At 44.9% G+C, this 26,276-nt stretch overlaps 2 long non-coding RNA genes and 7 other non-coding genes across 9 annotated transcripts; all 9 read right to left on the reverse strand.

The window, feature by feature from the left end:
- Positions 1-415: 415 nt before the first annotated feature.
- TRNAN-GUU (transfer RNA asparagine (anticodon GUU)) lies at positions 416-488 on the reverse strand. Its single transcript has one exon. It is a non-coding gene; the product is annotated as a tRNA-Asn (tRNA).
- A 15,303-nt stretch (positions 489-15,791) lies between these two features.
- Positions 15,792-15,864, reverse strand: TRNAN-GUU (transfer RNA asparagine (anticodon GUU)). The gene has a single exon. It is a non-coding gene; the product is annotated as a tRNA-Asn (tRNA).
- Positions 15,865-17,548: 1,684 nt separating this feature from the next.
- On the reverse strand, positions 17,549-17,621 carry TRNAN-GUU (transfer RNA asparagine (anticodon GUU)). The gene has a single exon. It is a non-coding gene; the product is annotated as a tRNA-Asn (tRNA).
- A 1,187-nt stretch (positions 17,622-18,808) lies between these two features.
- LOC149686459 (uncharacterized) lies at positions 18,809-19,158 on the reverse strand. The gene is made up of 2 exons (XR_016383596.1): positions 19,107-19,158; positions 18,809-18,995 (listed from the first exon to the last, which is right to left on the reverse strand). It is a non-coding gene; the product is annotated as an uncharacterized LOC149686459 (long non-coding RNA).
- A 1,986-nt stretch (positions 19,159-21,144) lies between these two features.
- Positions 21,145-22,155, reverse strand: LOC149686460 (uncharacterized). Its single transcript, XR_016383595.1, has 3 exons — positions 21,626-22,155; positions 21,510-21,558; positions 21,145-21,439 (listed from the first exon to the last, which is right to left on the reverse strand). It is a non-coding gene; the product is annotated as an uncharacterized LOC149686460 (long non-coding RNA).
- Positions 22,156-22,516: 361 nt separating this feature from the next.
- Positions 22,517-22,589, reverse strand: TRNAN-GUU (transfer RNA asparagine (anticodon GUU)). Its single transcript has one exon. It is a non-coding gene; the product is annotated as a tRNA-Asn (tRNA).
- A 1,099-nt stretch (positions 22,590-23,688) lies between these two features.
- Positions 23,689-23,761, reverse strand: TRNAN-AUU (transfer RNA asparagine (anticodon AUU)). Its single transcript has one exon. It is a non-coding gene; the product is annotated as a tRNA-Asn (tRNA).
- Positions 23,762-24,128: 367 nt separating this feature from the next.
- On the reverse strand, positions 24,129-24,201 carry TRNAN-GUU (transfer RNA asparagine (anticodon GUU)). Its single transcript has one exon. It is a non-coding gene; the product is annotated as a tRNA-Asn (tRNA).
- A 221-nt stretch (positions 24,202-24,422) lies between these two features.
- On the reverse strand, positions 24,423-24,495 carry TRNAF-GAA (transfer RNA phenylalanine (anticodon GAA)). The gene has a single exon. It is a non-coding gene; the product is annotated as a tRNA-Phe (tRNA).
- Between the last annotated feature and the right edge of the window lie 1,781 nt (positions 24,496-26,276).

Genomic DNA, 26,276 nt, shown 5'->3' on the forward strand with positions numbered 1-26,276 from the left:
ACCTTTCGGTTAACAGCCGAACGCGCTAACCATTGCGCCACGGAAGCCCAAAAATTAAATGGTCGTCGGGTATTGTGGAAACACTTTGGCTTTTTACGTTACATGTGAGAGCTCACAACACCGCTCCCGGATGGGCTCGAACCACCAACCTTTCGGTTAACAGCCGACGGCGTTAACCATTGCGCAACGGAAGCCCAAAGATTAAATGTTCGTCAGGTATTGTGGAAAAACTTTGACTTTTTACGTCACATCTGAGACCTCACAACACCGCTCACGGATGGGCTCGAACCACCAACCTTTCGGTTAACAGCCGAACGCGCTAACCATTGCGCCACGGAAGCCCAAAAATTAAATGGTCGTCGGGTATTGTGGAAACACTTTGGCTTTTTACGTTACATGTGAGAGCTCACAACACCGCTCCCGGGTGGGCTCGAACCACCAACCTTTCGGTTAACAGCCGAACGCGCTAACCATTGCGCCACGGAAGCCCAAAAATTAAATGGTCGTCGGGTATTGTGGAAACACTTTGGCTTTTTACGTTACATGTGAGAGCTCACAACACCGCTCCCGGGTGGGCTCGAACCACCAACCTTTCGGTTAACAGCCGAACGCGCTAACCATTGCACCACGGAAGCCCAAAAATTAAATGTTCGTCAGTTATTTTTAAAAAACTCTGAATTTTACGTTACATCTAAGACCTCACAACACCGCTCCCGGATGGGCTCGAACCACCAACCTTTCGGTTAACAGCCGACGGCGTTAACCATTGCGCAACGGAAGCCCAAAGATTAAATGTTCGTCAGGTATTGTGGAAAAACTTTGGCATTTGACATTACGTTTGAGATCTCACAACACCGCCCCCGGGTGGGCTCGAACCACCAACCTTTCGGTTAACAGCCGAACGCGCTAACCATTGCGCCACGGAAGCTCAAAAATTAAACGGTCGTCAGGTATTGTGGAAAAACTTTGGCTTTTTACGTTACATTTGAGACTTCACAACACGGCAGCCGGGTGGGCTCGAACCACCAACCTTTTGGTTAACATTCGAACGCGCTAACCTTCGAGCCAAGGAAGCTCAGAAATGAAATGGTCGTCAGGTATTGTGAAAAAACTCTGACTTTTTACGTCAAATCCGAGACTTCAAAACACCGCTCCCGGATGGGCTCGAACCACAAACCTTTTGAATAACAGCTGAACGCGCTAACCATTGCGCCACGGAAGCCCAAAAATTAAATGTTCGTCAGATATTTTTAAAAAACTCTGAATTTTAAGTTACATCTAAGACCTCACAACACCGCTCCCGGATGGGCTCGAACCACCAACCTTTCGGTTAACAGCCGACGGCGTTAACCATTGCGCAACGGAAGCCCAAAGATTAAATGTTCGTCAGGTATTGTGGAAAAACTTTGACTTTTTACGTCACATCTGAGACCTCACAACACCGCTCACGGATGGGCTCGAACCACCAACCTTTCGGTTAACAGCCGAACGCGCTAACCATTGCGCCACGGAAGCCCAAAAATTAAATGGTCGTCGGGTATTGTGGAAACACTTTGGCTTTTTACGTTACATGTGAGAGCTCACAACACCGCTCCCGGGTGGGCTCGAACCACCAACCTTTCGGTTAACAGCCGAACGCGCTAACCATTGCGCCACAGAAGCCCAAAGATAAAATGTTCGTCAGGTATTTTTAAAAAACTCTGAATTTTACGTTACATCTAAGACCTCACAACACCGCTCCCGGATGGGCTCGAACCACCAACCTTTCGGTTAACAGCCGACGGCGTTAACCATTGCGCAACGGAAGCCCAAAGATTAAATGTTCGTCAGGTATTGTGGAAAAACTTTGGATTTTTACGTTACATGTGAGAGCTCACAACACCGCTCCCGGGTGGTCTCGAACCACCAACTTTCGGTTAACAGCTGAACGCTCTAACCATTGCGCCACGGAAACCCAAAAATTAAATGTTCGTCAGTTATTTTTAAAAAAACTCTGAATTTTACGTCACATCTAAGACCTCACAACACCGCTCCCGGATGGGCTCGAACCACCAACCTTTCGGTTAACAGCCGACGGCGTTAACCATTGCGCAACGGAAGCCCAAAGATTAAATGTTCGTCAGGTATTGTGGAAAAACTTTGGATTTTTACGTTACATGTGAGAGCTCACAACACCGCTCCCGGGTGGGCTCGAACCACCAACTTTCGGTTAACAGCTGAACGCTCTAACCATTGCGCCACGGAAACCCAAAAATTAAATGTTCGTCAGTTATTTTTAAAAAACTCTGAATTTTACGTCACATCTAAGACCTCACAACACCGCTCCCGGATGGGCTCGAACCACCAACCTTTCGGTTAACAGCCGACGGCGTTAACCATTGCGCAACGGAAGCCCAAAGATTAAATGTTCGTCAGGTATTGTGGAAAAACTTTGACTTTTTACGTCACATCTGAGACCTCACAACACCGCTCACGGATGGGCTCGAACCACCAACCTTTCGGTTAACAGCCGAACGCGCTAACCATTGCGCCACGGAAGCCCAAAAATTAAATGGTCGTCGGGTATTGTGGAAACACTTTGGCTTTTTACGTTACATGTGAGAGCTCACAACACCGCTCCCGGGTGGGCTCGAACCACCAACCTTTCGGTTAACAGCCGAACGCGCTAACCATTGCGCCAAAGAAGCCCAAAGATAAAATGTTCGTCAGGTATTTTTAAAAAACTCTGAATTTTACGTTACATCTAAGACCTCACAACACCGCTCCCGGATGGGCTCGAACCACCAACCTTTCGGTTAACAGCCGACGGCGTTAACCATTGCGCAACGGAAGCCCAAAGATTAAATGTTCGTCAGGTATTGTGGAAAAACTTTGGATTTTTACGTTACATGTGAGAGCTCACAACACCGCTCCCGGGTGGTCTCGAACCACCAACTTTCGGTTAACAGCTGAACGCTCTAACCATTGCGCCACGGAAACCCAAAAATTAAATGTTCGTCAGTTATTTTTAAAAAAACTCTGAATTTTACGTCACATCTAAGACCTCACAACACCGCTCCCGGATGGGCTCGAACCACCAACCTTTCGGTTAACAGCCGACGGCGTTAACCATTGCGCAACGGAAGCCCAAAGATTAAATGTTCGTCAGGTATTGTGGAAAAACTTTGGATTTTTACGTTACATGTGAGAGCTCACAACACCGCTCCCGGGTGGGCTCGAACCACCAACTTTCGGTTAACAGCTGAACGCTCTAACCATTGCGCCACGGAAACCCAAAAATTAAATGTTCGTCAGTTATTTTTAAAAAACTCTGAATTTTACGTCACATCTAAGACCTCACAACACCGCTCCCGGATGGGCTCGAACCACCAACCTTTCGGTTAACAGCCGACGGCGTTAACCATTGCGCAACGGAAGCCCAAAGATTAAATGTTCGTCAGGTATTGTGGAAAAACTTTGACTTTTTACGTCACATCTGAGACCTCACAACACCGCTCACGGATGGGCTCGAACCACCAACCTTTCGGTTAACAGCCGAACGCGCTAACCATTGCGCCACGGAAGCCCAAAAATTAAATGGTCGTCGGGTATTGTGGAAACACTTTGGCTTTTTACGTTACATGTGAGAGCTCACAACACCGCTCCCGGGTGGGCTCGAACCACCAACCTTTCGGTTAACAGCCGAACGCGCTAACCATTGCGCCACAGAAGCCCAAAGATAAAATGTTCGTCAGGTATTTTTAAAAAACTCTGAATTTTACGTTACATCTAAGACCTCACAACACCACTCCCGGATGGGCTCGAACCACCAACCTTTCGGTTAACAGCCGACGGCGTTAACCATTGCGCAACGGAAGCCCAAAGATTAAATGTTCGTCAGGTATTGTGGAAAAACTTTGGATTTTTACGTTACATGTGAGAGCTCACAACACCGCTCCCGGGTGGTCTCGAACCACCAACTTTCGGTTAACAGCTGAACGCTCTAACCATTGCGCCACGGAAACCCAAAAATTAAATGTTCGTTAGTTATTTTTAAAAAAACTCTGAATTTTACGTCACATCTAAGACCTCACAACACCGCTCCCGGATGGGCTCGAACCACCAACCTTTCGGTTAACAGCCGACGGCGTTAACCATTGCGCAACGGAAGCCCAAAGATTAAATGTTCGTCAGGTATTGTGGAAAAACTTTGGATTTTTACGTTACATGTGAGAGCTCACAACACCGCTCCCGGGTGGGCTCGAACCACCAACTTTCGGTTAACAGCTGAACGCTCTAACCATTGCGCCACGGAAACCCAAAAATTAAATGTTCGTCAGTTATTTTTAAAAAACTCTGAATTTTACGTCACATCTAAGACCTCACAACACCGCTCCCGGATGGGCTCGAACCACCAACCTTTCGGTTAACAGCCGACGGCGTTAACCATTGCGCAACGGTAGCCCAAAGATTAAATGTTCGTCAGGTATTGTGGAAAAACTTTGACTTTTTACGTCACATCTGAGACCTCACAACACCGCTCACGGATGGGCTCGAACCACCAACCTTTCGGTTAACAGCCGAACGCGCTAACCATTGCGCCACGGAAGCCCAAAAATTAAATGGTCGTCGGGTATTGTGGAAACACTTTGGCTTTTTACGTTACATGTGAGAGCTCACAACACCGCTCCCGGGTGGGCTCGAACCACCAACCTTTCGGTTAACAGCCGAACGCGCTAACCATTGCGCCACAGAAGCCCAAAGATAAAATGTTCGTCAGGTATTTTTAAAAAACTCTGAATTTTACGTTACATCTAAGACCTCACAACACCGCTCCCGGATGGGCTCGAACCACCAACCTTTCGGTTAACAGCCGACGGCGTTAACCATTGCGCAACGGAAGCCCAAAGATTAAATGTTCGTCAGGTATTGTGGAAAAACTTTGGATTTTTACGTTACATGTGAGAGCTCACAACACCGCTCCCGGGTGGGCTCGAACCACCAAGTTTCGGTTAACAGCTGAACGCTCTAACCATTGCGCCACGGAAACCCAAAAATTAAATGTTCGTCAGTTATTTTTAAAAAACTCTGAATTTTACGTCACATCTAAGACCTCACAACACCGCTCCCGGATGGGCTCGAACCACCAACCTTTCGGTTAACAGCCGACGGCGTTAACCATTGCGCAACGGAAGCCCAAAGATTAAATGTTCGTCAGGTATTGTGGAAAAACTTTGACTTTTTACGTCACATCTGAGACCTCACAACACCGCTCACGGATGGGCTCGAACCACCAACCTTTCGGTTAACAGCCGAACGCGCTAACCATTGCGCCACGGAAGCCCAAAAATTAAATGGTCGTCGGGTATTGTGGAAACACTTTGGCTTTTTACGTTACATGTGAGAGCTTACAACACCGCTCCCGGGTGGGCTCGAACCACCAACCTTTCGGTTAACAGCCGAACGCGCTAACCATTGCGCCACAGAAGCCAAAAGATAAAATGTTCGTCAGGTATTTTTAAAAAACTCTGAATTTTACGTTACATCTAAGACCTCACAACACCGCTCCCGGATGGGCTCGAACCACCAACCTTTCGGTTAACAGCCGACGGCGTTAACCATTGCGCAACGGAAGCCCAAAGATTAAATGTTCGTCAGGTATTGTGGAAAAACTTTGGCATTTGACATTACGTTTGAGATCTCACAACACCGCCCCGGGTGGGCTCGAACCACCAACCTTTCGGTTAACAGCCGAACGCGCTAACCATCGCGCCACGGAAGCTCAAAAATTAAACGGTCGTCAGGTATTGTGGAAAAACTTTGGCTTTTTACGTTACATTTGAGACTTCACAACACGGCAGCCGGGTGGGCTCGAACCACCAACCTTTTGGTTAACATCCGAACGCGCTAACCTTCGAGCCAAGGAAGCTCAGAAATGAAATGTTCGTCAGGTATTGTGGAAAAACTTTGACTTTTTACGTCACATCCGAGACCTCACAACACCGCTCACGGATGGGCTCGAACCACCAACCTTTCGGTTAACAGCCGAACGCGCTAACCATTGCGCCACGGAAGCCCAAAAATTAAATGGTCGTCGGGTATTGTGGAAACACTTTGGCTTTTTACGTTACATGTGAGATTTCACAACACCGCTCCCGGGTGAGCTCGAACCACCAACCTTTCGGTTAACAGCCGAACGCGCTAACCATTGCGCCACGGAAGCCCAAAGATTAAATGTTCGTCACATATTTTTAAAAATCTCTGAATTTTACGTTACATCTAAGACCTCACAACACCGCTCCCGGATGGGCTCGAACCACCAACCTTTCGGTTAATATAGACGGCGTTAACCATTGTGCAACGGAAGCCCAAAGATTAAATGGTCGTCGGGTATTGTGGAAACACTTTGGCTTTTTACGTTACATGTGAGATTTCACAACACCGCTCCCAGATGGTCTCGAACCACCAACCTTTCAGTTAACAGCCGAACGCGCTAACCATTGTGCCACGGAAGCCCAAAGATTAAATGTTCGTCACATATTTTTAAAAATCTCTGAATTTTACGTTACATCTAAGACCTCACAACACCGCTCCCGGATGGGCTCGAACCACCAACCTTTCGGTTAACATAGACGGCGTTAACCATTGTGCAACGGAAGCCCAAAGATTAAACGGTCGTCAGGTATTGTGGAAAAACTTTGGCTTTTTACGTTACATTTGAGACTTCACAACACGGCAGCCGGGTGGGCTCGAACCACCAACCTTTTGGTTAACATTCGAACGCGCAAACCTTCGAGCCAAGGAAGCTCAGAAATGAAATGGTCGTCAGGTATTGTGGAAAAACTCTGACTTTTTACGTCAAATCCGAGACTTCAAAACACCGCTCCCGGGTGGGCTCGAACCACAAACCTTTTGAATAACAGCTGAACGCGCTAACCATTGCGCCACGGAAGCCCAAAAATTAAATGTTCGTCAGATATTTTTAAAAAACTCTGAATTTTAAGTTACATCTAAGACCTCACAACACCGCTCCCGGATGGGCTCGAACCACCAACCTTTCGGTTAACAGCCGACGGCGTTAACCATTGTGCAACGGAAGCCCAAAGATTAAATGTTCGTCAGGTATTGTGGAAAAACTTTGGCTTTTTACGTTACATGTGAGAGCTCACAACACCGCTCCCGGGTGGTCTCGAACCACCAACTTTCGGTTAACAGCTGAACGCTCTAACCATTGCGCCACGGAAACCCAAAAATTAAATGTTCGTCAGTTATTTTTAAAAAAACTCTGAATTTTACGTCACATCTAAGACCTCACAACACCGCTCCCGGATGGGCTCGAACCACCAACCTTTCGGTTAACAGCCGACGGCGTTAACCATTGCGCAACGGAAGCCCAAAGATTAAATGTTCGTCAGGTATTGTGGAAAAACTTTGGATTTTTACGTTACATGTGAGAGCTCACAACACCGCTCCCGGGTGGGCTCGAACCACCAAGTTTCGGTTAACAGCTGAACGCTCTAACCATTGCGCCACGGAAACCCAAAAATTAAATGTTCGTCAGTTATTTTTAAAAAACTCTGAATTTTACGTCACATCTAAGACCTCACAACACCGCTCCCGGATGGGCTCGAACCACCAACCTTTCGGTTAACAGCCGACGGCGTTAACCATTGCGCAACGGAAGCCCAAAGATTAAATGTTCGTCAGGTATTGTGGAAAAACTTTGACTTTTTACGTCACATCTGAGACCTCACAACACCGCTCACGGATGGGCTCGAACCACCAACCTTTCGGTTAACAGCCGAACGCGCTAACCATTGCGCCACGGAAGCCCAAAAATTAAATGGTCGTCGGGTATTGTGGAAACACTTTGGCTTTTTACGTTACATGTGAGAGCTTACAACACCGCTCCCGGGTGGGCTCGAACCACCAACCTTTCGGTTAACAGCCGAACGCGCTAACCATTGCGCCACAGAAGCCCAAAGATAAAATGTTCGTCAGGTATTTTTGAAAAACTCTGAATTTTACGTTACATCTAAGACCTCACAACACCGCTCCCGGATGGGCTCGAACCACCAACCTTTCGGTTAACAGCCGACGGCGTTAACCATTGCGCAACGGAAGCCCAAAGATTAAATGTTCGTCAGGTATTGTGGAAAAACTTTGGCATTTGACATTACGTTTGAGATCTCACAACACCGCCCCGGGTGGGCTCGAACCACCAACCTTTCGGTTAACAGCCGAACGCGCTAACCATCGCGCCACGGAAGCTCAAAAATTAAACGGTCGTCAGGTATTGTGGAAAAACTTTGGCTTTTTACGTTACATTTGAGACTTCACAACACGGCAGCCGGGTGGGCTCGAACCACCAACCTTTTGGTTAACATCCGAACGCGCTAACCTTCGAGCCAAGGAAGCTCAGAAATGAAATGTTCGTCAGGTATTGTGGAAAAACTTTGACTTTTTACGTCACATCCGAGACCTCACAACACCGCTCACGGATGGGCTCGAACCACCAACCTTTCGGTTAACAGCCGAACGCGCTAACCATTGCGCCACGGAAGCCCAAAAATTAAATGGTCGTCGGGTATTGTGGAAACACTTTGGCTTTTTACGTTACATGTGAGATTTCACAACACCGCTCCCGGGTGAGCTCGAACCACCAACCTTTCGGTTAACAGCCGAACGCGCTAACCATTGCGCCACGGAAGCCCAAAGATTAAATGTTCGTCACATATTTTTAAAAATCTCTGAATTTTACGTTACATCTAAGACCTCACAACACCGCTCCCGGATGGGCTCGAACCACCAACCTTTCGGTTAACATAGACGGCGTTAACCATTGTGCAACGGAAGCCCAAAGATTAAATGGTCGTCGGGTATTGTGGAAACACTTTGGCTTTTTACGTTACATGTGAGATTTCACAACACCGCTCCCAGATGGTCTCGAACCACCAACCTTTCAGTTAACAGCCGAACGCGCTAACCATTGTGCCACGGAAGCCCAAAGATTAAATGTTCGTCACATATTTTTAAAAATCTCTGAATTTTACGTTACATCTAAGACCTCACAACACCGCTCCCGGATGGGCTCGAACCACCAACCTTTCGGTTAACATAGACGGCGTTAACCATTGTGCAACGGAAGCCCAAAGATTAAACGGTCGTCAGGTATTGTGGAAAAACTTTGGCTTTTTACGTTACATTTGAGACTTCACAACACGGCAGCCGGGTGGGCTCGAACCACCAACCTTTTGGTTAACATTCGAACGCGCAAACCTTCGAGCCAAGGAAGCTCAGAAATGAAATGGTCGTCAGGTATTGTGGAAAAACTCTGACTTTTTACGTCAAATCCGAGACTTCAAAACACCGCTCCCGGGTGGGCTCGAACCACAAACCTTTTGAATAACAGCTGAACGCGCTAACCATTGCGCCACGGAAGCCCAAAAATTAAATGTTCGTCAGATATTTTTAAAAAACTCTGAATTTTAAGTTACATCTAAGACCTCACAACACCGCTCCCGGATGGGCTCGAACCACCAACCTTTCGGTTAACAGCCGACGGCGTTAACCATTATGCAACGGAAGCCCAAAGATTAAATGTTCGTCAGGTATTGTGGAAAAACTTTGGCTTTTTACGTTACATGTGAGAGCTCACAACACCGCTCCCGGGTGGTCTCGAACCACCAACTTTCGGTTAACAGCTGAACGCTCTAACCATTGCGCCACGGAAACCCAAAAATTAAATGTTCGTCAGTTATTTTTAAAAAAACTCTGAATTTTACGTCACATCTAAGACCTCACAACACCGCTCCCGGATGGGCTCGAACCACCAACCTTTCGGTTAACAGCCGACGGCGTTAACCATTGCGCAACGGAAGCCCAAAGATTAAATGTTCGTCAGGTATTGTGGAAAAACTTTGGATTTTTACGTTACATGTGAGAGCTCACAACACCGCTCCCGGGTGGGCTCGAACCACCAACTTTCGGTTAACAGCTGAACGCTCTAACCATTGCGCCACGGAAGCCCAAAAATTAAATGGTCGTCGGGTATTGTGGAAACACTTTGGCTTTTTACGTTACATGTGAGATTTCACAACACCGCTCCCGGGTGAGCTCGAACCACCAACCTTTCGGTTAACAGCCGAACGCGCTAACCATTGCGCCACGGAAGCCCAAAGATTAAATGTTCGTCACATATTTTTAAAAATCTCTGAATTTTACGTTACATCTAAGACCTCACAACACCGCTCCCGGATGGGCTCGAACCACCAACCTTTCGGTTAACATAGACGGCGTTAACCATTGTGCAACGGAAGCCCAAAGATTAAATGGTCGTCGGGTATTGTGGAAACACTTTGGCTTTTTACGTTACATGTGAGATTTCACAACACCGCTCCCAGATGGTCTCGAACCACCAACCTTTCAGTTAACAGCCGAACGCGCTAACCATTGTGCCACGGAAGCCCAAAGATTAAATGTTCGTCACATATTTTTAAAAATCTCTGAATTTTACGTTACATCTAAGACCTCACAACACCGCTCCCGGATGGGCTCGAACCACCAACCTTTCGGTTAACATAGACGGCGTTAACCATTGTGCAACGGAAGCCCAAAGATTAAACGGTCGTCAGGTATTGTGGAAAAACTTTGGCTTTTTACGTTACATTTGAGACTTCACAACACGGCAGCCGGGTGGGCTCGAACCACCAACCTTTTGGTTAACATTCGAACGCGCAAACCTTCGAGCCAAGGAAGCTCAGAAATGAAATGGTCGTCAGGTATTGTGGAAAAACTCTGACTTTTTACGTCAAATCCGAGACTTCAAAACACCGCTCCCGGGTGGGCTCGAACCACAAACCTTTTGAATAACAGCTGAACGCGCTAACCATTGCGCCACGGAAGCCCAAAAATTAAATGTTCGTCAGATATTTTTAAAAAACTCTGAATTTTAAGTTACATCTAAGACCTCACAACACCGCTCCCGGATGGGCTCGAACCACCAACCTTTCGGTTAACAGCCGACGGCGTTAACCATTATGCAACGGAAGCCCAAAGATTAAATGTTCGTCAGGTATTGTGGAAAAACTTTGGCTTTTTACGTTACATGTGAGAGCTCACAACACCGCTCCCGGGTGGTCTCGAACCACCAACTTTCGGTTAACAGCTGAACGCTCTAACCATTGCGCCACGGAAACCCAAAAATTAAATGTTCGTCAGTTATTTTTAAAAAAACTCTGAATTTTACGTCACATCTAAGACCTCACAACACCGCTCCCGGATGGGCTCGAACCACCAACCTTTCGGTTAACAGCCGACGGCGTTAACCATTGCGCAACGGAAGCCCAAAGATTAAATGTTCGTCAGGTATTGTGGAAAAACTTTGGATTTTTACGTTACATGTGAGAGCTCACAACACCGCTCCCGGGTGGGCTCGAACCACCAACTTTCGGTTAACAGCTGAACGCTCTAACCATTGCGCCACGGAAACCCAAAAATTAAATGTTCGTCAGTTATTTTTAAAAAACTCTGAATTTTACGTCACATCTAAGACCTCACAACACCGCTCCCGGATGGGCTCGAACCACCAACCTTTCGGTTAACAGCCGACGGCGTTAACCATTGCGCAACGGAAGCCCAAAGATTAAATGTTCGTCAGGTATTGTGGAAAAACTTTGACTTTTTACGTCACATCTGAGACCTCACAACACCGCTCACGGATGGGCTCGAACCACCAACCTTTCGGTTAACAGCCGAACGCGCTAACCATTGCGCCACGGAAGCCCAAAAATTAAATGGTCGTCGGGTATTGTGGAAACACTTTGGCTTTTTACGTTACATGTGAGAGCTCACAACACCGCTCCCGGGTGGGCTCGAACCACCAACCTTTCGGTTAACAGCCGAACGCGCTAACCATTGCGCCACAGAAGCCCAAAGATAAAATGTTCGTCAGGTATTTTTAAAAAACTCTGAATTTTACGTTACATCTAAGACCTCACAACACCGCTCCCGGATGGGCTCGAACCACCAACCTTTCGGTTAACAGCCGACGGCGTTAACCATTGCGCAACGGAAGCCCAAAGATTAAATGTTCGTCAGGTATTGTGGAAAAACTTTGGCATTTGACATTACGTTTGAGATCTCACAACACCGCCCCGGGTGGGCTCGAACCACCAACCTTTCGGTTAACAGCCGAACGCGCTAACCATCGCGCCACGGAAGCTCAAAAATTAAACGGTCGTCAGGTATTGTGGAAAAACTTTGGCTTTTTACGTTACATTTGAGACTTCACAACACGGCAGCCGGGTGGGCTCGAACCACCAACCTTTTGGTTAACATCCGAACGCGCTAACCTTCGAGCCAAGGAAGCTCAGAAATGAAATGTTCGTCAGGTATTGTGGAAAAACTTTGACTTTTTACGTCACATCCGAGACCTCACAACACCGCTCACGGATGGGCTCGAACCACCAACCTTTCGGTTAACAGCCGAACGCGCTAACCATTGCGCCACGGAAGCCCAAAAATTAAATGGTCGTCGGGTATTGTGGAAACACTTTGGCTTTTTACGTTACATGTGAGATTTCACAACACCGCTCCCGGGTGAGCTCGAACCACCAACCTTTCGGTTAACAGCCGAACGCGCTAACCATTGCGCCACGGAAGCCCAAAGATTAAATGTTCGTCACATATTTTTAAAAATCTCTGAATTTTACGTTACATCTAAGACCTCACAACACCGCTCCCGGATGGGCTCGAACCACCAACCTTTCGGTTAACATAGACGGCGTTAACCATTGTGCAACGGAAGCCCAAAGATTAAATGGTCGTCGGGTATTGTGGAAACACTTTGGCTTTTTACGTTACATGTGAGATTTCACAACACCGCTCCCGGATGGTCTCGAACCACCAACCTTTCAGTTAACATTCGAACGCGCTAACCTTCGAGCCAAGGAAGCTCAGAAATGAAATGGTCGTCAGGTATTGTGGAAAAACTCTGACTTTTTACGTCAAATCCGAGACTTCAAAACACCGCTCCCGGGTGGGCTCGAACCACAAACCTTTTGAATAACAGCTGAACGCGCTAACCATTGCGCCACGGAAGCCCAAAAATTAAATGTTCGTCAGATATTTTTAAAAAACTCTGAATTTTAAGTTACATCTAAGACCTCACAACACCGCTCCCGGATGGGCTCGAACCACCAACCTTTCGGTTAACAGCCGACGGCGTTAACCATTGTGCAACGGAAGCCCAAAGATTAAATGTTCGTCAGGTATTGTGGAAAAACTTTGGCTTTTTACGTTACATGTGAGAGCTCACAACACCGCTCCCGGGAGGTCTCGAACCACCAACTTTCGGTTAACAGCTGAACGCTCTAACCATTGCGCCACGGAAACCCAAAAATTAAATGTTCGTCAGTTATTTTTAAAAAAACTCTGAATTTTACGTCACATCTAAGACCTCACAACACCGCTCCCGGATGGGCTCGAACCACCAACCTTTCGGTTAACAGCCGACGGCGTTAACCATTGCGCAACGGAAGCCCAAAGATTAAATGTTCGTCAGGTATTGTGGAAAAACTTTGGATTTTTACGTTACATGTGAGAGCTCACAACACCGCTCCCGGGTGGGCTCGAACCACCAAGTTTCGGTTAACAGCTGAACGCTCTAACCATTGCGCCACGGAAACCCAAAAATTAAATGTTCGTCAGTTATTTTTAAAAAACTCTGAATTTTACGTCACATCTAAGACCTCACAACACCGCTCCCGGATGGGCTCGAACCACCAACCTTTCGGTTAACAGCCGACGGCGTTAACCATTGCGCAACGGAAGCCCAAAGATTAAATGTTCGTCAGGTATTGTGGAAAAACTTTGACTTTTTACGTCACATCTGAGACCTCACAACACCGCTCACGGATGGGCTCGAACCACCAACCTTTCGGTTAACAGCCGAACGCGCTAACCATTGCGCCACGGAAGCCCAAATTTTAAATGGTCGTCGGGTATTGTGGAAACACTTTGGCTTTTTACGTTACATGTGAGAGCTCACAACACCGCTCCCGGGTGGGCTCGAACCACCAACCTTTCGGTTAACAGCCGAACGCGCTAACCATTGCGCCACAGAAGCCCAAAGATAAAATGTTCGTCAGGTATTTTTAAAAAACTCTGAATTTTACGTTACATCTAAGACCTCACAACACCGCTCCCGGATGGGCTCGAACCACCAACCTTTCGGTTAACAGCCGACGGCGTTAACCATTGCGCAACGGAAGCCCAAAGATTAAATGTTCGTCAGGTATTGTGGAAAAACTTTGGCATTTGACATTACGTTTGAGATCTCACAACACCGCCCCGGGTGGGCTCGAACCACCAACCTTTCGGTTAACAGCCGAACGCGCTAACCATCGCGCCACGGAAGCTCAAAAATTAAACGGTCGTCAGGTATTGTGGAAAAACTTTGGCTTTTTACGTTACATTTGAGACTTCACAACACGGCAGCCGGGTGGGCTCGAACCACCAACCTTTTGGTTAACATCCGAACGCGCTAACCTTCGAGCCAAGGAAGCTCAGAAATGAAATGTTCGTCAGGTATTGTGGAAAAACTTTGACTTTTTACGTCACATCCGAGACCTCACAACACCGCTCACGGATGGGCTCGAACCACCAACCTTTCGGTTAACAGCCGAACGCGCTAACCATTGCGCCACGGAAGCCCAAAAATTAAATGGTCGTCGGGTATTGTAGAAACACTTTGGCTTTTTACGTTACATGTGAGATTTCACAACACCGCTCCCGGGTGAGCTCGAACCACCAACCTTTCGGTTAACAGCCGAACGCGCTAACCATTGCGCCACGGAAGCCCAAAGATTAAATGTTCGTCACATATTTTTAAAAATCTCTGAATTTTACGTTACATCTAAGACCTCACAACACCGCTCCCGGATGGGCTCGAACCACCAACCTTTCGGTTAACATAGACGGCGTTAACCATTGTGCAACGGAAGCCCAAAGATTAAATGGTCGTCGGGTATTGTGGAAACACTTTGGCTTTTTACGTTACATGTGAGATTTCACAACACCGCTCCCGGATGGTCTCGAACCACCAACCTTTCAGTTAACAGCCGAACGCGCTAACCATTGTGCCACGGAAGCCCAAAGATTAAATGTTCGTCACATATTTTTAAAAATCTCTGAATTTTACGTTACATCTAAGACCTCACAACACCGCTCCCGGATGGGCTCGAACCACCAACCTTTCGGTTAACATAGACGGCGTTAACCATTGTGCAACGGAAGCCCAAAGATTAAACGGTCGTCAGGTATTGTGGAAAAACTTTGGCTTTTTACGTTACATTTGAGACTTCACAACACGGCAGCCGGGTGGGCTCGAACCACCAACCTTTTGGTTAACATCCGAACGCGCTAACCTTCGAGCCAAGGAAGCTCAGAAACGAAATGTTCGTCAGGTATTGTGGAAAAACTCTGACTTTTTACGTCACATCCGAGACTTCAAAACACCGCTCCCGGATGGGCTCGAACCACAAACCTTTTGAATAACAGCTGAACGCGCTAACCATTGCGCCACGGAAGCCCAAAAATTAAATGTTCGTCACATATTTTTAAAAAACTCTGAATTTTACGTTACATCTAAGACCTCACAACACCGCTCCCGGATGGGCTCGAACCACCAACCTTTCGGTTAACAGCCGACGGCGTTACCCATTGCGCAACGGAAGCCCAAAGATTAAATGTTCGTCAGGTATTGTGGAAAAACTTTGGATTTTTACGTTACATGTGAGATCTCACAACACCGCTCCCGGGTGGGCTCGAACCACCAACCTTTCGGTTAACAGCCGAACGCGCTAACCATTGCGCCACGGAAGCCCAAAAATTAAATGGTCGTCGGGTATTGTGGAAACACTTTGGCTTTTTACGTTACATGTGAGAGCTCACAACACCGCTCCCGGGTGGGCTCGAACCACCAACCTTTCGGTTAACAGCCGAACGCGCTAACCATTGCGCCACAGAAGCCCAAAGATAAAATGTTCGTCAGGTATTTTTAAAAAACTCTGAATTTTACGTTACATCTAAGACCTCACAACACCGCTCCCGGATGGGCTCGAACCACCAACCTTTCGGTTAACAGCCGACGGCGTTAACCATTGCGCAACAGAAGCCCAAAGATTAAATGTTCGTCAGGTATTGTGGAAAAACTTTGGCTTTTTACGTTACATGTGAGAGCTCACAACACCGCTCCCGGGTGGTCTCGAACCACCAACTTTCGGTTAACAGCTGAACGCTCTAACCATTGCGCCACGGAAACCCAAAAATTAAATGTTCGTCAGTTATTTTTAAAAAAACTCTGAATTTTACGTCACATCTAAGACCTCACAACACCGCTCCCGGATGGGCTCGAACCACCAACCTTTCGGTTAACAGCCGACGGCGTTAACCATTGCGCAACGGAAGCCCAAAGATTAAATGTTCGTCAGGTATTGTGGAAAAACTTTGGCATTTGACATTACGTTTGAGATCTCACAACACCGCCCCGGGTGGGCTCGAACCACCAACCTTTCGGTTAACAGCCGAACGCGCTAACCATCGCGCCACGGAAGCTCAAAAATTAAACGGTCGTCAGGTATTGTGGAAAAACTTTGGCTTTTTACGTTACATTTGAGACTTCACAACACGGCAGCCGGGTGGGCTCGAACCACCAACCTTTTGGTTAACATCCGAACGCGCTAACCTTCGAGCCAAGGAAGCTCAGAAATGAAATGTTCGTCAGGTATTGTGGAAAAACTTTGACTTTTTACGTCACATCCGAGACCTCACAACACCGCTCACGGATGGGCTCGAACCACCAACCTTTCGGTTAACAGCCGAACGCGCTAACCATTGCGCCACGGAAGCCCAAAAATTAAATGGTCGTCGGGTATTGTGGAAACACTTTGGCTTTTTACGTTACATGTGAGATTTCACAACACCGCTCCCGGGTGAGCTCGAACCACCAACCTTTCGGTTAACAGCCGAACGCGCTAACCATTGCGCCACGGAAGCCCAAAGATTAAATGTTCGTCACATATTTTTAAAAATCTCTGAATTTTACGTTACATCTAAGACCTCACAACACCGCTCCCGGATGGGCTCGAACCACCAACCTTTCGGTTAACATAGACGGCGTTAACCATTGTGCAACGGAAGCCCAAAGATTAAATGGTCGTCGGGTATTGTGGAAACACTTTGGCTTTTTACGTTACATGTGAGATTTCACAACACCGCTCCCGGATGGTCTCGAACCACCAACCTTTCAGTTAACAGCCGAACGCGCTAACCATTGTGCCACGGAAGCCCAAAGATTAAATGTTCGTCACATATTTTTAAAAATCTCTGAATTTTACGTTACATCTAAGACCTCACAACACCGCTCCCGGATGGGCTCGAACCACCAACCTTTCGGTTAACATAGACGGCGTTAACCATTGTGCAACGGAAGCCCAAAGATTAAACGGTCGTCAGGTATTGTGGAAAAACTTTGGATTTTTACGTTACATGTGAGATCTCACAACACCGCTCCCGGGTGGGCTCGAACCACCAACCTTTCGGTTAACAGCCGAACGCGCTAACCATTGCGCCACGGAAGCCCAAAGATTAAATGTTCGTCAGGTATTGTGGAAAAACTTTGACTTTTTACGTCACATCTGAGACTTCACATCACCGCTCCTGGATGGGCTCGAACCACAAAACTTTTGAATAACAGCTGAACGCTCTAACCATTGCGCCACGGAAGACCAAAAATTAAATGTTCGTCAGTTATTTTTTAAAAACTCTGAATTTTACGTTACATCTAAGACCTCACAACACCGCTCCCGGATGGGCTCGAACCACCAACCTTTCGGTTAACAGCCGACGGCGTTAACCATTGTGCAACGGAAGCCCAAAGATTAAAGGGGAACTCTGCTCGGTTGGCGCCCCTTTAGTGAAACTTTCCTGTGTAGCTCCAAACGCCGAGAAAATGTGCTGCCGCCTAGGCGAAAAAGCTTGCAACTCAGTTTATTTCTAACGAATTTTCTACTCCCCCCTTTCCCCCATCCGTTACCGCACCAGTCGTTGGTGGCTTCGTCGTGAAGCCACGCTTCCTTTAGGTTCGCCAAACCCCCCCTCCCCCATGGATGATGCCCGCGCCACGTGACCGTTGATGGTAGGGAAAGCTTAAGAATGTTAAACGGGGGGACGAAAAACGCCAGACTGGGTTTTCTTTTTGCCCCTATATAGAGTAGTGGCACTCCATGTTAATTTCTCATAGAGCGTAACGTAGCCAAAGGCAGGGAGGTGCCATTACTCTATAGTCTTACTGCCATGATTATCCTGGGGACTGCGGTACCAAGAAGGGGTTCGGAGTTTTAAGAGGGCAAAGGTTTAAACTGAAACCCCCTAACATTGCAATACTATTACGTTTTTTCTCTGTAAGGAGGAGGTACCTCCCCCCCTTTTTTTTCAAATAAGGGCAGGGTAGCTTCGACCACCTGAATAGTTGGACAACCAATCACCTATAGTTGATTCCTTTATTCCCTTTTCCCAATGCCATACACACGCCTTTCAATCCATTTTCTCACTCTCTATGTGCTAAAGGCTAGTAGCTTTGAATAGAAAGGTCTTTTATAAAGATTCACTATTTTTTTCGATTCGATATTTTTAACTTAAAATGAAACTATGGAGACAAATATCTATACTCCTGTTTATCCGCACTTGAGAAACCGTACTTGCCATTATATATTGGCTAATGCTCCTCAACTTTTACAATACTGTCAAGTGAGGTTGAACAAGAGTATATAATGAGCATTTTTATTTATTTCTTGGAAAAACTGAAAAAGTACATTGGTTTGAACGTTCTTCAAACGAAAGGGACGTGATCCTTCTTTATATCCTGTGAACACCTGACGTGAAATGATTTGGTTATCCCGATCTAATTCCTTATATCGTGTGATAATTGCGAAGTGTTTCGAACATACTTCTTTCTGAAATGAAATGACTCGTTAATCGCTTTACAATTACCTTTGCCATGTGTAATTGGCGAGTTGTTCTGGGTACAAGTGGCGATTAAATAATGTTATAATCACTGCAGTAACCATAATAGTGAGTAGCCCCTCGACGAGACTGAATTCTATCTCCATTTCTTCGGTGGTCACATTCCAATGCACCTAAACATTTCTTTTATCTCCTTTTAAAATAATGAACGAATGAGCTTGTATTCAAGGTAGAAATGTCAGAACCGGCCGATATTATGGGTGTGTTTGGGAAGCACTAGCCACCCGGAATTTCACTTTAAAGCTGAGTTGATACTAAGAAAAGGGTAGGAAAACCTCAATTACCCTCCCAAAATTAACACCATCCGCCAAGACTGAGAAATGGTATACATTCATGGATCTGGAGGGAATTCTTAGAACCCAAACAAAAATAAAACCACATTTCTGGTTTACAGACCCCCTTTACCTACAAACTATAGAAAATTTCGGAATATAAATACTGAGTAACCAACCCACAAGGGAGAGGCGGCCATTGGGGTATTCTCCCTCGCGCCAAGAAGAGACGCCAGAATGAGCCCGAGTTCACTGCTCGCGGGAGGCTAGCCAACTCGCACTGAATCTAGCGGGGTTTCTTGGCGCCAAGGAGGATACCGCAATGGTACCGTATTTAATTTCCGAAATGGTCTGTACGGTAGGTAGCAAGGCGGATTTATAAGAGAGGAGGTTCAGAGTCAGACAAAATGCACGTAGTCCGCAGTTCACAAAATTACACTGTGGCGTTCCCCAGTTACCATGATTACCACGACCCCCTCACGGCAAGAGAGCGTACGTTCTCGCCCATGCGTTCAAGCCCCCTTTTTCTAGCCTCATCAGCTTGTTTATAATTTTGAATATTCCTCGTTTGCAAGAACGATCACGTGACGTGAGCCTTTACCAACGGCTTACGCGCCGATGCATGTTTTTATTTCCACATTTCCAAAACGAGTCTTCTCTCTTATTCATCCTCCTTGCTTTTAGCGAGCCGGCACAAAAATTTTCCAACACCATCACACCCTTACCCAAGTTACCCCACTCAAAGTAACGAAGCAAGTACCAGTCCATACTACCCCTTAATGCCAATAAGGATGAATGCATACATCTCCTTTGCTAATTACCACCTGATATTATCTATCATTCGATGTTGCTAACAAAGACCAAAATTATTTTGCAATGTGCTAAGGTTGTACAATACCCAACAATGGTCTAAGGCTGTGCAGTGCATGACGCATAAGTTTTTTCTCCTTTCCTAAATCATAGAAAATGTCTTTAGCCTACCTATTCTCTCCCAAACCTGTCTCGATTTATAGATACAATAGTTTGAAGCGCTACACCCTTTCCCTCTTGAAGCTGCCAGTTTAACAGCTCTATGATTAGACACGGTTATACGAGAAAGAATCACAACATTGTATAGAAAACCCTAGTTGCTAAAGGCTTGTCTATATACATGTACAGGTACACAAACTGGTTCTGATGTTGTAAGACTGAAGTCAGGCCCGATATAGAGTAATGGCAGTACTACCTATGCAAACGGCATACCTCCTATCTCTTAGCTCAGTGTCATGCCCCTACTGGGCGCGTACAGTATCCTCTCTTACAAAAGCGCGCCCAGAGGGAGGGATACACGGTTTTCACCCCTCTCTACCACCATTAGTCTATACACTGTATCCTCAAAAAGTTTTTATAAATACGAAGTTTGAAAAAATATTCTAACTATTGCGACTGTCCACTTAAAATATCGCGAGTGTCCATTTAAAATATCACGAGTGTCCATTTAAAATATCGCGAGTGTCCATTTAAAATATCGCGAGCGTCCATTTAAAATATCGCGAGCGTCCATTTAAAATATCGCGAGCGTCCATTTAAAATTTCGCGAGTGTCCATTTAAAATATCGCGAGCGTCCATTTAAAATATCGCGAGCGTCCATTTAAAATATCGCGAGCGTCCATTTAAAATTTCGGGAGCGTCCATTTAAAATATCGCGAGCGTCCATTTAAAATTTCGCGAGCGTCCATTTAAAATTTCGCGAGCGTCCATTTAAAATATCGCGAGCGTCCATTTAAAATTTCGCGAGCGTCCATTTAAAATTTCGCGAGCGTCCATTTAAAATATCGCGAGTGTCCATTTAAAATATCGCGAGTGTCCATTTAAATTTTGCCAAGCGTCCAGTAACCCAGTTCAATTTCATTTTGGTTCTCCCAGTGTTACTAAGCCAAGAGGCTGCAGGGAGAAAGGCTACAGTTCAGTTTGACCATCTTGGCTGACGTAGAATGCCTCACAATCAAAACATGGCACTGAAGATAAAGCTGAGAGAGGGAGCAACTTCTCCCACCTCAATAATTTCAAACATTATTCACACGTCCTGTTAAATTATCAGTAACGTCCTGGTGTATACGTACTATATAAAAGTCACAAAATGTTTAGTCACTAATCTTTTAGATTGGCCAAACTTAACATTCGATTTTTACCTCATTTTATTTTTGATGTTCATTACCAAACACCACTAAAATAATTATCCTGATAAAACAAAGCATGAATTAAATCCAGGCATGGATATAGTTTTGATGCTTTTATTAATAGTTACCTATCATCTTCATATAAAACAGTTCCGAACACAATTGACTTCATGGGATATGAAGAAAGCTCAATTCGTTTCTTACTAACCGTCTTTCTGAAATCCCGTCCCTAAGAAAGATACCTAACCGATCGCTAAACGCGCCCGGCCCAAAGCCCCCAACCAAACCAAGTCGAATGATTTCTCAATTCCGCGAATTTCCCCTCTCCTATGACTATAACAGCATAGTACAAAAAAAAAAGAAAAATTCCAAGAATAAAAGAAGTTCCCAGGTGCGAAAAAGAAAAACCGCTCCTCGCTGTCACGAAAGAATGAGGAAAAGGGATGCAAAATGGACTGCAAGGTTTTGCGCTCTAGGCGAGCTTCATTTATATTGATACGTGGAGTCCAGGTTGAGGGGCAAATAGAGTCTTTGTAACCCACGTGACGCGATTCATCCACTCGTAGGGTATGGTCCTTTTTTCAAATTTTAGGCCACCGCCCCCAACGCGAGCGCCATCTAGCGTTCTAGATCGGTAATAAACCTCGCCGACGCTACCTTTAAATGTTCGTCAGGTATTGTGGAAAAACTTTGACTATTTACGTCACATCCGAGACTTCAAAACACCGCTCCCGGATGGGCTCGAACCACAAACCTTTTGAATAACAGCTGAACGCGCTAACCATTGCGCCACGGAAGCCCAAAAATTAAATGCTCGTCACATATTTTTAAAAAACTCTGAATTTTACGTTACATCTAAGACCTCACAACACCGCTCCCGGATGGGCTCGAACCACCAACCTTTCGGTTAACAGCCGACGGCGTTAACCATTGCGCAACGGAAGCCCAAAGATTAAATGTTCGTCAGGTATTGTGGAAAAACTTTGGATTTTTACGTTACATGTGAGATCTCACAACACCGCTCCCGGGTGGGCTCGAACCACCAACCTTTCGGTTAACAGCCGAACGCGCTAACCATTGCGCCACGGAAGCCCAAAGTTAAAATGTTCGTCAGGTATTGTGGAAAAACTTTGACTTTTTACGTCACATCTGAGACTTCACAACACCGCTCGTGGATGGGCTCGAACCACAAAACTTTTGAATAACAGCTGAACGCTCTAACCATTGCGCCACGGAAGACCAAAAATTAAATGTTCGTCAGTTATTTTTAAAAAACTCTGAATTTTACGTTACATCTAAGACCTCACAACACAGCTCCCGGATGGGCTCGAACCACAAACCTTTTGAATAACAGCTGAACGCGCTAACCATTGCGCCCCGGAAGCCCAAAAATTAAATGTTCGTCACATATTTTTAAAAATCTCTGAATTTTACGTTACATCTAAGACCTCACAACACCGCTCCCGGATGGGCTCGAACCACCAACCTTTCGGTTAAAAGCCGACGGCGTTAACCATTGCGCAACGGAAGCCCAAAGATTAAATGTTCGTCAGGTATTGTGGAAAAACTTTGACTTTTTACGTCACATCTGAGACCTCACAACACCGCTCTCGGATAGGCTCGAACCACTAACCTTTCGGTTAACAGCGGAACGCGCTAACCATTGCGCCACGGAAGCCCAAAAATTAAATGGTCGTCGGGTATTGTGGAAACACTTTGGCTTTTTACGTTACATGTGAGAGCTCACAAAACCGCTCCCGGGTGGGCTCGAAACACCAACCTTTCGGTAAACAGCCGAACGCGCTAACCATTGCGCCACGGAAGCCCAAAGATTAAATGTTCGTCAGGTATTGTGGAAAAACTTTGGCTTTTTACGTTACATTTGAGACTTCACAACACGGCTCCCGGGTGGGCTCGAACCACCAACCTTTTGGTTAACATCCGAACGCGCTAACCTTCGAGCCAAGGAAGCTCAGAAATGAAATGGTCGTCAGGTATTGTGAAAAAACTCTGACTTTCTACGTCACATCTGAGACTTCACAACACCGCTCCCGGATGGGATCGAACCACAAACCTTTCGGTTAACAGCCGAACGCGCTAACCATTGCGCCACGGAAGCCCAAAATTAAATGTTCGTCAGGTATTGTGGAAAACTTTGGATTTTTACGTCACATCTGAGATTTTACAACACCGCTCCCGGGTGGGCTCGAACCACCAACCTTTCGGTTAATAGCCGAACGCGCTAACCATTGCGCCACGGAAGCTCAGAAATGAAATGGTCGTCAGGTATTGTGGAAAAACTTTGACTTTTTACGTCACATCTGAGACCTCACAACACCGCTCCCGGATGAGCTCGAACCACAAACCTTTCGAATAACAGCTGAACGCTCTAACCATTGCGCTACGAAAGCCCAAAAATTAAATGTTTGTCAGTTATTTCTAAAAAACTCTGAATTTTACGTTACATCTAAGACCTCACAACACTGCTCCCGAATGGGCTCGAACCACCAACCTTTCGGTTAACAGCCGACGGCGATATCCATTGCGCAACGGAAGCCCAAAGATTAAATGTTCGTCAGGTATTGTGGAAAAACTTCGGATTTTTACGTTACATGTGAGATCTCACAACACCGCTCCCGGGTGGGCTCGAACCACCAACCTTTCGGTTAACAGCCGAACGCGCTAACCATTGCGCCACGGAAGCCCAAAAATTAAATGTTCGTCAGGTATTGTGGAAAAACTTTGACTTTTTACGTAACGTCTGAGACCTCACAACACCGCTCACGGATGGGCTCGAACCACCAACCTTTCGGTTAACAGCCGAACGCGCTAACCATTGCGCCACGGAAGCCCAAAAATTAAATGGTCGTCGGGTATTGTGGAAACACTTTGGCTTTTTACGTTACATGTGAGAGCTCACAACACCGCTCCCGGGTGGGCTCGAACCACCAACCTTTCGGTTTTCAGCCGAACGCGCTAACCATTGCGCCACGGAAGCTCAAAAATTAAATGGTCGTCTGGTATTGTGGAAAAACTTTGACTTTTTACGTCACATCTCAGACCTCACATTAATAACATTTTCAAAATCGACGTTTCTCGACCAGAGAAGCACATTTTGAGAATTTTTACACTATTTTCAAATATAGCCAATGAAACCATTATTTTTTTACTTTTTGCTTTAATTCAAGCAAATGTAACGATATTCATCAAAAAACTGTTCAAATTCAATTTTCAATAAGAAATCGTTGTTACGGATTTTGTATCTTCAAGAAAAAAACATGCGATTTTTTCGGTACACTTTTGAATGCATTTTTTTCTGGACAAATTTTTGACCGAATTTAGCTTATTTACCTATAAAATACTCATTAAAAGTGATTTCATCTCGATTGATCAATAAATAAAAATGTACCTCGATTTTTAATAACATTTTCAAAATCGACGTTTCTCGACCAGAGAAGCACATTTTGAGATTTTTTTCACTATTTTCAAATATAGCCAATGAAACCATTATTTTTTTACTTTTTGCTTTAATTCAAGCAAATGTAACGTTATTCATTCAAAAAACTGTTCAAATTCAATTTTCAATAAGAAATCGTTGTTACGGATTTTGGATCTTCAAGAAAAAAACATGCGATTTTTTCGGTACACTTTTGAATGCATTTTTTTCTGGACAAATTTTTGACCGAATTTAGCTTATTTACCTATAAAATACTCATTAAAAGTGATTTCATCTCGATTGATCAATAAATAAAAATGTACCTCGATTTTTAATAACATTTTCAAAATCGACGTTTCTCGACCAGAGAAGCACATTTTGAGATTTTTTCACTATTTTCAAATATAGCCAATGAAACCATTATTTTTTTACTTTTTGCTTTAATTCAAGCAAATGTAACGTTATTCATTCAAAAAACTGTTCAAATTAAATTTTCAATAAGAAATCGTTGTCACGGATTTTGTATCTTGAAGAAAAAAAACATGCGATTTTTTCGGTACACTTTTGACTGCATTTTTTTCTGGACAAATTTTTGACGGAATTATGCTTACTTACCTATAAAATACTCATTAAAAGTGATTTCATCTCGATTGATCAATAAATAAAAATGTACCTCGATTTTTAATAACATTTTCAAAATCGACGTTTCTCGACCAGAGAAGCACATTTTGAGAATTTTTTCACAATTTTCAAAAAAAATCACTGAAACCATAGTTTTTGTACTTTTTGTTTTAATTCATGCAAATGTAACGATATTCATCAAAAACTGTTCAAATTCAATTTTCAATAAGAAATCGTTGTTACGGATTTTGTATCTTCAAGAAAAAAACATGCGATTTTTTCGGTACACTTTTGAATGCATTTTTTTCTGGACAAATTTTTGACCGAATTTAGCTTATTTACCTATAAAATACTCATTAAAAGTGATTTCATCTCGATTGATCAATAAATAAAAATGTACCTCGATATTTAATAACATTTTCAAAATCGACGTTTCTCGACCAGAGAAGCACATTTTGAGATTTTTTTCACTATTTTCAAATATAGCCAATGAAACCATTATTTTTTTACTTTTTGCTTTAATTCAAGCAAATGTAACGTTATTCATTCAGAAAACTGTTCAAATTAAATTTTCAATAAGAAATCGTTGTCACGGATTTTGTATCTTGAAGAAAAAAAACATGCGATTTTTTCGGTACACTTTTGACTGCATTTTTTTCTGGACAAATTTTTGACGGAATTATGCTTATTTACCTATAAAATACTCATTAAAAGTGATTTCA

Source organism: Phalangium opilio, unplaced genomic scaffold, assembly GCF_054372755.1.
Source record: "Phalangium opilio isolate 3A_F unplaced genomic scaffold, DU_Popi_V2 ptg000031l_1, whole genome shotgun sequence".
In the NCBI taxonomy this organism is placed as follows: domain Eukaryota; kingdom Metazoa; phylum Arthropoda; class Arachnida; order Opiliones; family Phalangiidae; genus Phalangium; species Phalangium opilio.